Genomic DNA, 14,440 nt, shown 5'->3' with positions numbered 1-14,440 from the left:
GCCTGTGCGTTTCGTGTGACCGGCTCCCTCACCGGCTAGTGTGTATGAAAATGCACGAGGAGGGTGGTGTGAGAGTGGCTTCCCGGGGACGAGAACAGAGCTCGATCCCCTTCTGCAGTGAGGACACAGCCACCGTCCCACACCCCCAGTGCTCCCGCCCGGGGTTGGGCCCAGCCTGTGATGGGGACGCACCGTGAGTGATGAGTGCCAGGGGCTCAGTCTGGGCATCCCGGAGGCTCGTCCGGAGCCCCCTGGAATGTCGCTGGCTGGGGCTCTGGGGTCCCCCGAGATGCCCGACACCCTCACCAGGCCTGCTGGGCACGAAGGCCAGAGTCCGGGCAGCTCGGCCGCGAAGGCAATGCCATGTCAGGCCCAACTCATCAAAAAAGGAGGCTATCGCTCTGGGTTTCAATTCCGACCAAGTGAAATGTCAACTTTTTTTTTTTTTCTTTTTTATTATCAGGAAACCTTTTAATAGATTTCCACCAGTAGCCTTCAGGTCACAGGAGGAAATACAGGGCAGAAGATTAGACCAATACTCTCATCTGGCTTTGCTGAAACCGGTTACATCCACCCTATAAATAGTTGCCCCATGCAACCTTGAGACTTTTGAAAACGCAGCCATCAACCCCACTCAGGCCACTTGGGGAAATCTCTGCTAACAAAATGTCAGGAGGTCTGCAGGCCTGGAAAAACGTCTCCTTCTCTTCTCCAGCCCGACTCCTTCGCCTTCCTTCCATCTGGGGATGGCTCCGGGGCTGTGTGTGTGCCCCGCCGGGTAAGCCCGCGCTGGGAGCTGTCTCCCTGGGGGTCCCCTGGGACTCAGGTGCCGGGACCCAGCATGGGGTGGGGGCTTCTCTCTCACCCCAGCTGCTACCGCAAGATTCGGTTTCAAATTCTTTCAGCGGAAAGTTGCTTCTCTGACTCAATTACGTGGTAAGGCCAGGAAACACGTGTTGTAATCATTTTACTTTTTTTCGCCAGGGCTTTCATGACCTTGAGCGTCATGCCCATAATAAGGGAGGCCTTCTTATTTACCGAAATGTAGCATATGGTCAAAAGAGTGAACAGAGTATGGGGGAACGGGGATAGAGCGAACAGCTTTGAGCCCACGCTGCAGTTTAAGACGCAGAAGCACGTCACCATTGATGGTTCCGGATGTCCTCTGTGACCTTGTCCGTATCCCCGTTTGTCCCTTGAGCTTCGTGGTTAAGATCCCCTGTGTCTCTTACAGTCCTGTCCCTTGCTGGTGCTGTGGTAGGGTCCCCTCCTGAAAGAAAGAAAAAGAGAAAAACCAAAACTCAAGGCAGCCTGGCTATACACGTACCTGACAACATCCCTCACGAACTTGTAACGCGAGACCACTTAATCAGACTGCGTGGCTGTGTGTTACCATATATGTGAGACAAAGAAGTAGAAAATATATAAAAAACTATGCCACGTGGCTTCCAGGGCTCAGTTCTTTGGGTGCGAACCCAACTGAGCAGTGCCGGCAGGAATAAAGTTGCTTCCTGGAAAGAAAAGCCTCCTGGGACGACTCTGCAGGAATCCTGCTGCAGGGCAACCTCAGCCACATACTGCTTTACTTGACAGGCGGCTTGTTCAGTTTCTGTTCCAGCAAGCCTTCTAGAACCTTCTTGTGCATGTGCCTTAAAGAGGATGAGAGTGTTTCTCTGGAGCACTTAGGTCCGAACGGGACCATGCTGGGTGGTTGTGCACCAGCCAGCTTTGCTGAAGGTTGCCCTGTCCGAATCAGCCACGCACGAGTTTCCCATGTGCCACTGTCATCGCCAACACTTGCCATTGGCAGATATGGCGGCTGTTCCAATCTGATAAATTGTTATATACATTGTTCTCCTTGATGTTTCATTGGTACTTCCCTTGTGTTGAGTATGTATGGTTTCACGTGCTCGCTTGTTTTTTTGTTTGCTTTTCTTCTTCTGTGGACTGCCGATTCACAGGTTTTGCTCATTTTTTGTTTAGATTGCCATTTCTTTATTTACTTTAAGAAACCACAAGAGATTCTTACTGATAGAGAACAAACTATGGTTTGCTGGAGGGAGGTGGGTGGGGGATGGGCTAGGTGGGTGACAGGTACTAAGGAGGGCACTTGTGATGAGAACTGGGTGTTGTATGTAAGTGATGAATCACTAAATTCTACTCCTGAAGCCAGTATTTCCCTCTATGTTAACTAATTAATTTTAAGTTAACAACAACAACAAAAAAGAAAACAATAATTTACACTTTGTGTGGAGGGCTCCTGCTGGACTCTGTTCTGACCCAGAGGTCTGCTGAAGTCCATGGCTGGGTCCATACATGTCCACTTCTATCCTGCATCCTGAGATCTGGGACAACAAAAATCTCAACAGCAGACTTTCTCCTTCAGAACTATCCTTCGTATGATGTTGTTCCGGATCTTTAGATCCAGTTTCCGGGTCTTTAGAAATTTGAGACTTGCTTCACCACTGATTACTTGCTGAGATTTTATAGATGATGCCTATTAATTTGTAGCTCACCACTGAATTCATCCTGAAATTTTGGGGTCAGTTCAGTTTGATCCTTCAGTTTCTGGGAGAGGCATATTATCATCTCTCACCATGATGGTAGATATTTCAATTTGTCTTATTTAATTTTTTCTTCTTTTTATTCTTTCTTCTTTCTTTCTTTCTTTCTTTCTTTCTTTCTTTCACTTAATTTATTTTGGAGCTATACTATTAAGTTCATAGAAGGTGAAAATTTATGTATCTTCCTGATGACTTAAATGTTTTCAATGTCCACTAATATCGCCTTTCTCCTTACCATCTATTTTGCTTTATGTTAATATCATTGGTCATTTCCTTCTTTTTTGTGTTTTCCTTCCAAACTTTCTCGATGCTTTTGGGTTTTTTTGGGGTGTCTATTTTTAAGAACATATTGATGAATTGGATGATAGTTAATCTGACAATCTCTTCTTAAGATAAAGGGTCATATTTCTTTAATGATTTTGTATACTCTGGGTTTATTTCTGCCGTGTGCTTTCTATTCTTAAGCAGTTTTTCCTTTCTTTCTTTATTTTTTTTTCTCCTTCCATTTTTGTCCTTGACAAGTTTGGAAGATATACACTTCAGTTAAACACTTTTAGTGGTTTCCATGGGATTTAAGAATTTTTAACTTGACTAACTCCAAATTAAACACATATTTCTTGTCTTTCCAACAACGTAAGAGACTTAGACTTCTTTAGGGTTCATTACTTCCCTCTTGAGTCATATGCTTTCTGGCATTTAAATTCTGATATTTTATTTCTGTATTTTGTTTCCTAATGTGAGACTTTGCTCTTCTCACTTCATTAAGGCACTGCTTGCTTTGATCTATCCTCGTGTTCACCATTGTCTGTGTTCCTTTTCTGCTTGTGCCCCAGATATTCCATTCAAGTTTTATTTCCAATAGTAGTAAACTCTCTCTCCTTGTATATTTGTCAGAAAAACACCTTTCTTTTGCCCTCCTCTTTAGGACAGGGGTTCTGAGCAGTCGACCCTAGGATAGCAGACTCTTTCGACACTTAGAAGGGAATCCATTGTGTTCTGGTTTCCATTGTTATTTTTGAGAGGTCAGCTTTCAGTCAGGACCACTCTCCTTCACAGGCAGGTTATCTTCTGGCTTCACTTGGTGGCAAACTTCTCAGCATCTGATTGTCAGAAAATGTCTTTATTTGCCCTCGTTCTTGAAAGATAGTATTTCGGGGCATTACACTTTAGGCTGAGAGTTACTTCTTTTTTTCTGGCTCTATCGAAGCTCTCCTCTTTGTCTTTGGTGTTCTGCAAAGTCCCTGTAGGGTGTCAAGTGTGGATTTTTTTTTATACTGTGTGGGATTTATTGGGTTTTCTTAATATAAAGATTCGTGTCCTTTACTTTCTCTGGAAAATGACCAGTCATTATCTCTTCAAATATTGCTTTTTCCTCATTGTTATTTTATTCTGCTAGTACCAGAGAGAGGTACATTAGGCCTTCCTACTCCATAATTCACGTCTCCAACCTGTGTTTTAATTTCGTATCTTGCTGTTTATCTCTGTTATATTCTGGATACTCTCTTTAGATACATTGTCCAGCTCAGCTCTGTCTTAAGTTGTTTCTAATATTTGCCTGATACATAAAAATTCAATATCCATTGGTTTTTCTCCTCTTAATAATTACATAATTGCATATTTACAATTTACAATTTATTTACATACATACGATTTATTTACATACAATTTACATACAATTTACAATTATTTACATACAATAATCCCATAGTTACTTTCACATGCTGCCTTTAAAGTCTGCCTAGTTATCTAGCTTGCTATTTTGTCATACTTTTATGCCCTTTTTTTTCCTTATTAAATAAGTTGTTACATATTTTGGTGATTTAATCATCTGAGGACTTCGTGAAACTTATGACAGTTGCTTCATTTTCTTTTCTGTTGTGTCTGACTCATACTGGCTTGTTTCCCTGCGAGCTTCCTGAGTTTTTTCTTAGTTGTCAACTGATGGTCATTAGAACTTTCTCTGTGGATATTATTGAGGTTTTTGTTTAAGATATATTTCTCTAGAGAGACGTCATGACTTCATCCAGTCTCCTGAGTGCACCAGCAACTCAGGGTCACTTTATTATGATGACTCTTACATTTGCATTTTGAAATAATTTTAGACCTGTGTAAAATAATACAGAATTTTCATGCCCCCTTTGCCCAGCCTCCTTTAATTTTAGCATCTACACCCTCAGAGCAGTTTTCAAAATCAGGAAATTAACACGGTCATAGTATGTTTTTTTTAATGTTTTTTAAGGTGTATTTATTTTTGAGAGAGAGAGACAGAGACAGAGCATGAGCAGGGGAGGGGCAGAGAGAGAGGGAGACACAGAATCTGAAGCAGGCTCCAGGTTCTGAGCCGGCAGCACAGAGCCTGACCCAGGGCTCGAACTTGTGAACTGTGAAATCCTGACCTGAGCCAAAGTCGGAGATTCAACTGACTGAGCCACCCGGGTGCCCCTACTTGGTTATAACATTTACTTTCAATTAGGCTACAGATCTTACTCAAACTTCACCAGTTTCCCATGCATGCCTTATTTCTGTTCCACCACCCCAGCCAGGAGGACATGTTACATGCATTTGCTGGGTCTCCTTAGCCTCCCAAATCTGTCAGGTCCTCTGTGTTTGCCTTCTGTGACTTGGCACTTCTGAAGACACTGGTTAGTTACTTTGTGAATGTCTCTCCATCCGGATTTGTCCGATACCTTCTCATGATCACCCTGAACTTACTTATGCCTTTCTTCTGGAACACCACACAGATGATGGCGTGTCTTTCTCAGGCATCGTATCACAGCCATTGTAAACTAACTTCCTGGTGTGGGATTACTGGGACATATGGGGCATGAGTTAGAGCCCTGAACCCGTGGGTTTGTGGTTACGGGCTCTCAGGAAGGACGTGGGTTTATCTGCCCAGAGCCTGGCCTTGGAGAAGTGTGGTCCATTACTGCTTTCTCTTTGGGGAGAGGCCCCCCCCCCACCTCCTTTCACCTGCTAATTACCGGTGTAAACTTTTGTAGTTCTATTATGTGGATACAGATCAGCTTTTCCATCTCCTAGTGACAAAGGCTTTATCTCTTTTCCCTGCACATGTTATATTAAATTGAACACTCTAAATCTGTAGAGATGAGCAGGTGCACTCAGACTTGGTAATATCTCTGAAGTCACCTTGTCTTATTGATTTTAGCTTCTGTGAATTATCTTATGCTTGTTGGTGTGCATTAAAAATGCATATATACATAAATACATGAAACTTATTTTATATTATCTATTCCTTTAAAAATTCTATGTCAGGAAGGTTCTGAGGTCGCCTGACCCACCATATAATAAATATTAATTGAATAGATTAGTATATAGGGAAATAAAAAAAATAAATAAACCTATTACAGGCATCTATCCCTAGCAAATACTCAGAGATGTCAACAATATTTTGTACAAAGATGTTCACTGCAGTATTATTTATAATAGGGAAACACTGAGGATAAACCAACGTAAAGCAATGGTTACATAAATTAGGGCATTAATTTGATGAAATATTTGATACAGTCTCATGCAACCATGGAAGTGGAGTCGTGATGGATTGTGAAGGGGTCAGATGGCGTAGGCGAGCGGGCGTCGGGTGGGCTGAAGCACGTTCCCAAAGAAGGATGTAGAGAAGCGTCTGAAAGAACTGTGTCAGAGGCTAACAGGGTTTATTCCTGATTCACATACATTCCTGTGCTCTCAAGATTTTGTGCATTGGTGTATATTTGTAGCTTCAATAATCAGAGCAAATGAAATTTCAGCTGCACTAACTTACTAAGTATTTCTGGAGCTTGCAAACGTGTAGATATTGCGTGAGCACGGGGGGCTGTTCAGCCAGCATCTATAGTAAGGTCCAATCAGTGGGGGGCTAAATCATGCCCCTCCCCCCCACCCCACTCCCTACCCCCCACCTCCCTGCCAGCTGGCTGACACAGCCAGCAAGCCTTTGCAGAAGTGGCATTAGAGGGACACGAGTCCTCACATCTCTTCCCTGCTTCCCAGTACTAATAACTGAGACACACTCTGTTAGGTGGAAAGGGCAGTTGCTGTGTCCATGCTGTGGTGACAGCAGCCGGGCTGTGTTTCTCTTCCAGACCAGCCTGCTTCCCTCTACCTGGGGTTGTCTCTCGGCCGATTTTCATTTTGTGATTCCAAAGGTGGGGTTGCCAGAGGAAACAAATTTTATTTTGTCATCATTTTTCCCAGTGACATTTTGTGTTGAGCATAAAATGAGGCTTTTATCAGACCCAGCTTCTTCCTTCAGAGTAGCCTTTTGGGATCTTAGAAATGTTACATTTAGTTGGACATGTTTAGTCCAGGGTGACTCCTTTTCCTGGAACTGTAGTTTGGGTTTGAGGGTGAACTTGTCCAAAATGAGAGTGTCATTGCCAGATGACATCTAGAGGTCACTGGTGTTCACTTAAATACTATTCATGTCAAAACCAGGAAGTGATGGAGAGGAAGAGTGGGTCCTTGGTGACCCTGCCATCTCCGAGTGCTGGTGGCCACATAAAGGAACATGTCTCACTTACAGAAGTTTCAAAAACCTGTGTGGCTCCATAAAATGAGTTTCACATTGCTTCTCAGCCTTTTGGCTAAGATCGAGTGGTTTCACAAGCCTTTATGTCTTTTTGTTTTTTAAGTTTATTATTTGGAGAGAGAGAGAGACAGCGAGAGAGAGAATCCGAAGCAGGGTCCTCTCTGTCTGCACAGAACCCGACGTGGGGCTTGATCCTATTAACTGTGAGATCGTGACCTGAGCCGAAATCAAGAGTCATACACTTAGCCAACTGAGAACCCAAGCATCCCAAGGCTTTTAAAAAAAAGTCATTTGGATCTAATATGGCAAAATGTTAACCTATGTTATATTTTGATAGTGGGCCCAGGAGGGTTAATTATTTTCTGTATGTTGGAAATATGCTCTATGTAAAATAAAAGCACGTTTAAATTGAAAAGAGAAATCTACTCAAGGTAGGTGCCCCAAACTTGATGGTAGATGATAGAGGCCCCCCACCAACTGCCACGAGTCACAGGAGGTGGACGAAGGCAGCTGAGTTTGGAATACATTTACTCTCTTGATGAACAACTGCCCTAAATGATCCCACGTGGTGGTGTGTGGGTGCTTCTGGAGGCTGCTAATCCTTTGTCAAGAGACCCACCCGTAGCATCCAGAGGGGAAGGGGAAGGCCACAGGGAGTGGCCCTGGCTGTGTCTATGGATTGACCTGACCCAGGGAGCCGCCTCTGGGAAGTGTGACAGGTGCCTGGGCAACCATCCCCTCCAAAGCTGCGCCTGTGACTCCTTACAGCCACGTTACCTCCCAGCCCTTCCCGGCACCTGGATCTTAGAGGCACCGAGTGTGTCCTTCACGCGCTCCCCTTCCCTCGCCCACTCCGTTTATCGGGGCGTTGGAAAGGAGGGTTAGGAATTTCTCACTTCTCTCTTAAATTCTCTTACCTTTCTCTCAGAAAGGATCAGATCTCCCAGGTAGATAGCTGGCCACCATCAGACGTGGCCTTTTGACACCAAAGGGTATTCGTCTCCCTTTAAGATATGTATTATTTGTGTACAGTGTATTTACGCGCTTTGGGCATGAAAATACTGAACTCTTAAACTGGGCTTGGCCTGGTCTTGCAAATTCTTCTGATTAATCTTCACCTCATATTATCATCGGAGCGTGGAGTTAAGTGTTGGATGTGCACTAGAGAGAGTGAAGAGACTTCCTTTCCCCGTTTCACGTAGAACTCTCTTCAAGCTGGAAAGTATCAGAGGCTGCGTTCGCAGACTGTGCTGTTTGCACTCTCACGATAAAAGAACCAAACAAAAGAAAGCAAACAGGTGGTATGCCTCCCATTTCTGACCGCTTCTGCAATTGCCCTGGACCTCCCTCTACCCTAACAAATAAAAGTACTTACGGGAAGATGGCATCTTTCCCCAGACCAGGGCACGAGCCTAGGGCACCACCTTCCAACTAGGGCAAAGCATGGGAGCACAGTGCGCTGTCAGGCAGTGGCCACTGTTGACCATCAGGACACGGTTTTGATCTAGAAAGGCAGAAAACATTATTTTCCTCTGAGAGCATTGCCTGTGTCATGCAACTGCCCCTTGACTAATTGGTTTTATGTAAGTACAAAGTTGGCTTATTGGCTAATCTTGGTTCTAAAAACTGTGGTTGTCAGTTGTTTACAAGTCTCCTTTGATTGGCATCACCCGTGTCCTAAATCATTGTGGTTTTATTCAAGTCGATATCGTCTGCATTTATCATGCACTGAGCGAAAACTTTGGTGGGACTGTTGGGATAATTGGGCATCGGGGATTATTAGAAGTCTTTATTATGTGGAAATGCCCAAATAACATCTGTTCCAACATTCCTGTTATTCGGGCCTGCTTTGTAGTTACCATGTCTTCAGGGACCTTCAAAACAAGAAACAAAGAAATTCAATATAAGCTGCACTTCACGTAAAGCCCTTTAAACCCATCAAGTGAGTGTGGCCTGGGTCTGGGTTAGCCTAAGCCCGGGCGAAGAGGGAAGGACTTACCCAAGGCGCTCCCCCCAGTTTTAATGTAAACACTAATCATAGTGCCTCTATTCTCTCTACTTCCAGCGGGTGTGATTTGACAACACGGTGCTTACTGAGCCCGGTCGCTCTTCAACTGACTCAACATAACACTGGCTGTTTAATCCGGGGGCTTAGGTACTTCTGGCTCATAAATACTTTTGGTATGGCTTTTCTGTGACTCTGCACCCAGGTCTCTCCTGAAATGCAGCCTTCCTTCCCAAGAAAAGGACGATTTTTGGTACAACGTGGAGAGGACCGGTCTGGCGGGAAGACGGGTCAGCAGCTGCCATGGGTCATGGGTTGCCACGCTCTGTGCTGTTACCATGCCCCACGTGACTCAGGCAGTGGAGGCTGAGTCCACACCCACTGGGCCCCTGGGCACGGCCCTTGTGCCATGTCCCCTAGAGGACTCGGCCTGGTGTGTGCTGTACACAGGGGCAGAGCATGGGTTAGCCAGCCTCTGACCTGCCTGAGCTCTGAAGGAAGTGATGTGGGGCCTGGCGGTGGGTGGTGTGGGGGGAGCTGGGGGTACAGGTTCTGTGAGAAAGACAACTAACCTGGGTTGGAGGCTTCACAGATTCCGGGGTGGGGGTGGGGGGGGGTGGGGTGGATGTAGGTTCAAGCACCTTTGCTCAAGGTTTCAGGAGATTTAGTCCTTCCCAACCTGCTCCCCCTCCGCACAGCCATCTTTCAATCCAGCCACCCACCCGGGGGACCTCGCTCTCAGCACCAGATGCCAAAGAATATTGTAGCAGCTCCCACAAAGGCAGCAAATCAAATCTCACATGAAACCCCCCATTCTACATTGTTTCTAGTAGTCTGTTTGACCTCTGATTTACATAATGTGTGTGCGTCTTCTATGGCTCCAAAGGACTTTTCTGGTTGCTTTCAGACTTTGTTTAACCCTCTATGCTTTTAAACTTACATGGTGATTATTGTGGAGATTCTAAGAAGAGGCCTGAAAATCTGTCTTTTCCTCCATTTCCACCACCCCTGAGCCAAGGAAATTTCAGTGGACAGGCCAAAAGTCAGGGCAAGGGCTGTACCTCTTCCCTGACTTTTTCTTTTCAAGACATGGGTCTAAACAAGACCAAAACAAAACAAAAAACAGCCAAATCAGGAAATAAATGCAAGACAAAGATAGACATTGTCACATCAGAAGTTAGTGATCTGTAAAATGAAGAACCAATACACCAAGAGATAGGACACGGTGGGAGGGCGAAATCAGAGAATTGCAGGAAGGATCTGAGAGATCTAGTATAGTGTAACTGGTGTTCCAGAGGCAGAAAAGGAATATATGGGAAATATAATTAAGCAAGTAATAGATGAGAATTTCTGAGCTAAGGAGATGCCTCATTGGTAGGCTGAAATGGCTAACCAACTAATATACTTAGATATCCCTAAAATGGAAGAAAACATCTGATAAGTTTTCAGGCATGGATGCCCAATTATTAACAAAACAAAGACCAAGGTTGCTATTAGTTTTCTCCAGTATCAACAGTGCAAGTGAAACACGAAATGTAAAACAGCATTTTACAGGAGCAAACTCAGTTACAGAGGGTTCAGGACAAGGACAGCACACCAAGATTTCTATACCCAGCCAAGCTATTACCGACCCACCAAGGTGAAAGATATTATAGATAGATATGTATGTTAGAAAATACACAGACTGGGAGTCTGTCTGAGCAAATACTGGCAAAGATTCTAAAGAGAACACAGAGCACCTGACTGTCAGATGTGGGAGACGCAGAGATGGCCACAACTGCTTCACGCTGAGCCCAAGCGGCATCTCTCTTTCTCTCTTCCCCTCCCCACTCTTTCTCTCTTGATGATTGTATACTACTTGGAAACAGCGTAATTGTACGCTAACTTAGGTTTCTTGAAATAGAAGAGACATACATCCAGGGAAATTCTTAAAGCGATCTTAAATAAAATCTACTAAATCCTCTGAGCAAATCCAGGAGTAATTATGTCCTGGGGAGAACATCTTAGGGCAGAGGGTGGGTGGTGCTGAAGTAAAACCTTTCCAAATGTGTCAACCTAACATTTCATCTGAGTTGGGCATGGGTGGGGGCGGGAAGATAGAATAACTTGATGTGGCAAATGGTTTTCTCATTGTCATATTGCAAAGAAACACGCGTTTCATTGAGTGTGAGGAAAGCACTGTTAAACATAAGGGGAGCAAAAACAAACAGACTCCCAGGTTGTTGATGGAAGGGGAAAGGGGAAGGTGTTAGACCAGAAAGGAAATCAGGGTGGTGGGGGGGGGGGGTGGTGGTGGGAGGAGAGGAAATCAAGTAAAATAAGTAATCAAGTAAAATCAAAGGGATAAAATCCAGCATAGGGACCCAATATCAACTGTGAAGGAAGTGAATCCTTCCACTGAAAAGCAGAGACTGTCGGTGACGTTAGGAATCAACTCCAGCTTTGTGCCATGAATGGAAATGTTTCTGTTCCTGCCTTCAGCACCCATCAGGACACCTCCTGTACGGAAGATGCTCTAAAGGTCTTTTAATGGGCAAGGAACGCATGGAACCATCTCAAACATTTCTGTTGAGGACTTCACCGCTTAGAGAGGCAAGGAAATAACACTAATACATTTTAGAAAGGTTTCCAGCCATAAGATTAACATGAAGATAGTTTCTGCTTAATCCTCCATTGACAGGTTAATCTGATAGTTGGAAGGTCCCACTGTCCTTAACATTGGATTAATGGAAATTGACTACATGTAAAAGAGTGCATTCTATCACTAAAAACATCTCACAAGGTAGTTTTGTTTTGTCTCCTGGAAAGACAAGGACTGGACACGTGACTCCTTCTACACACGCTGCAGCTCGAGTTACTTCAGTCCCTGGTGCATTCTCCTTGCTTTGTGGCCTCGTGTCATCGTGTTCAGGAACACCTTGCCAGCTCCGGTCCCTTTGGGGAGAGAGCCAGCCCCTTGCCCAGGGTCACCCTGCAGGGATTCTCATGCTGGCCGGGTGCCCAAATGCTCCTCTCTCCTGCCGCTGTGCCTGGAACCAGTGGCAGGTACCCGCTTCGAGCCGTGCACAGGGCCCAATCTGGCCGGTTGACCAGCTGGGCCCTCCTAGCCTCTCCTGTTCCCAGGATGCCTGGTCTGCACTCACTGGGCAGCCGTCTGTCACTGCAGATGCCCCACAAGCAATGGTGTGAGAAGGGGAAATCGTGGCATTGGCCCCATGCTTCCCTGCCAGGCCCCTCACGGGACCCTCTCCCTCTCGCCCAAGAGGGGACTGCCTGACTGTCCCTCCCTTGCTCTCTGGGACCAGCGGCCTTGCAGAATCCCCGATAGAGCCCAGCACGATGCTCCAGGAACACCTCTCACCCCTTGCAGGGGGCGAATGGGGCTCCTTCTGGCCCGCCCGGCCACGTGTGGGGCCACGCGATGTCCACGCCAGCCCCGTGCACCAGGGAGGACACAGCGGCCGCACGGCAGGAGTTCGCCGTCTCCTGGCACCGGGCCACCTGCTAGTGGCTCCAGGGCGGCCTTATAAATGGCAGCGTTTTGTGATTGACGTGCATCTGTGGTAGGAAAAGAGACAAACGGGCTGTTTTTGCCTCTTTACTATTTCATTTTGGAGATGTTTCCCCAGTGCGCCGTTCTGGAAAAAATTTCCACATAAACAAATTATGAGTTTCACCAGCCCTCCTCGTAAATGCTTTCCCGTCTCCTCCAAAAGCCGTATCTCGATGAAGCAGGGGGCAGTTTAGGATTTGAGGGGCAGGCTGGGCGGCCAGACACCGTGACTGTGTTCAACATCGTGATGGGGCGCTGTTGGCTCCTCCCACTTGGGGCGAGGCGCGCCCCTGCTGGGTCACCTGATCCTGTGCCTGGTCACTGTGGGAATTGCCAAACAGAAGCAGATAACGATCATCTCCCATACTTTCCAGAGGCCTCTTTCTCCTTTCGGGACCACAGAAGCGCTGCACGTTGCCCTTCTCCAGAGCACGGCCCTCCCAGGACCTTGGGCCCCCGGGGAGAGCACGTGGAACCAGGACCATGGGCCCCCGTGGAGAGCACGTGGAACCAGGACCATGGGCCCCCGTGGAGAGCACGTGGAACCAGGACCTTGGGCCCCCATGGAGAGCACATGGAACGCAGTCTCCAGAACCGGCAGCATCCTCCCAGGAGCTGTGCGTGCCCGGGGCGGCTCTGTGGGGGGGAAGGGGAGCCCCTTGTCCCTGGGAATATTCCGCAGCTGCTCGATTCCATCCAATCTCGTCAGGTCAAGACGTGCTAATGAGGAAATGGAAAGTTATCCAAGCAGCGCAATTTGTTCATTTGTTACCTCCAGCCTTGCTTTGCCAGAGACCGGGAGAGGAGCTTCGAGCTTCGGAAACAAGAAAAGAGCCTCTTCTGCTTTCGGAGCTGTGACAGGTGCAGCGGGCGGTTGTACCCAAACGTCTTGGTCCCTGATGCATCGCTTTGCTTGTCTGGGGAAGCGTCCCCTGTTTAGTTGCCACCTTTCCCCTTCTGTCTGCTCTCCCTGCTTCTGTCCCCTCCCCACACGCTCTTGCAACGGGCGAGCTGCGTGCCCTTCTGTTGCCCTGTGGCTTTGTAAAGGTCGGCCTGGTTGTCTTGTGTGCCCGTGTCATAAAGTGCTGCTAATTGCATTGCTGGTGGCATGCGATGTGGTGGGGCTCCTGGAGAACACAGTGGAAGGATGCCAGCTATTTCTGGGCACGTAAATTACCATAGGATCTAGCCATTCCATTTCTGGGGTGGAGACACCCAAGAACTGAAAGAAGGCCCCCAACAGATGTTCGCAGACCTACGATCCTCGCAGCATTACCCACAATAGCCCACAGGTGGAAACGACCCAACTGCCAGTCAACAGATGAATGGACAAACCAAACGTGATCTATCACCATGATAGATCTACTATCTCTCAACGTGATCGACACCTTCAGGTTTTATTCAGGCTGAAAAAGTAAGGAAAGCCTGGCACGCTACAACACGGGGGAACCCCGAACACACGAGGCTAAGTGGAATAGGCCAGTCACAGAAGAATAAATGCTGTATGGTTGCACCTCCATGGGACACCCAGAATGGTCGAATTCAGACAGACAGAAAGCATCGTGGCGGTCCCCAGGTTGTGGGGTGAGAGGCATGGGCAGGTAGGGTTAAATGTGTGTAGAGCTCCTTTGGGGAGATGAAAAGATTCTGGAGGGGGATGGCAGAGACAGTTGCACGACACGGCGAATGTACTCAAAGCCCAGAACCACACGCGGTTGGTTGAAATTATAAACCGCGTTTCATTTATTCGACTAATGTAAGTTTTTTTAAAACAA

General features: G+C 46.5%; 1 long non-coding RNA gene across 1 annotated transcript; it reads right to left on the bottom strand.

The window, feature by feature from the left end:
• Positions 1–1,033: 1,033 nt before the first annotated feature.
• Positions 1,034–13,622, bottom strand: LOC122202175. Its single transcript, XR_006194499.1, has 3 exons — positions 13,438–13,622; positions 8,483–8,611; positions 1,034–1,270 (listed from the first exon to the last, which is right to left on the bottom strand). It is a non-coding gene; the product is annotated as an uncharacterized LOC122202175 (long non-coding RNA).
• Positions 13,623–14,440: the final 818 nt, after the last annotated feature.

Source organism: Panthera leo, chromosome A1, assembly GCF_018350215.1.
Source record: "Panthera leo isolate Ple1 chromosome A1, P.leo_Ple1_pat1.1, whole genome shotgun sequence".
NCBI classification, from domain to species: domain Eukaryota; kingdom Metazoa; phylum Chordata; class Mammalia; order Carnivora; family Felidae; genus Panthera; species Panthera leo.
This window is presented reverse-complemented; position numbering and strand designations above follow the sequence as displayed.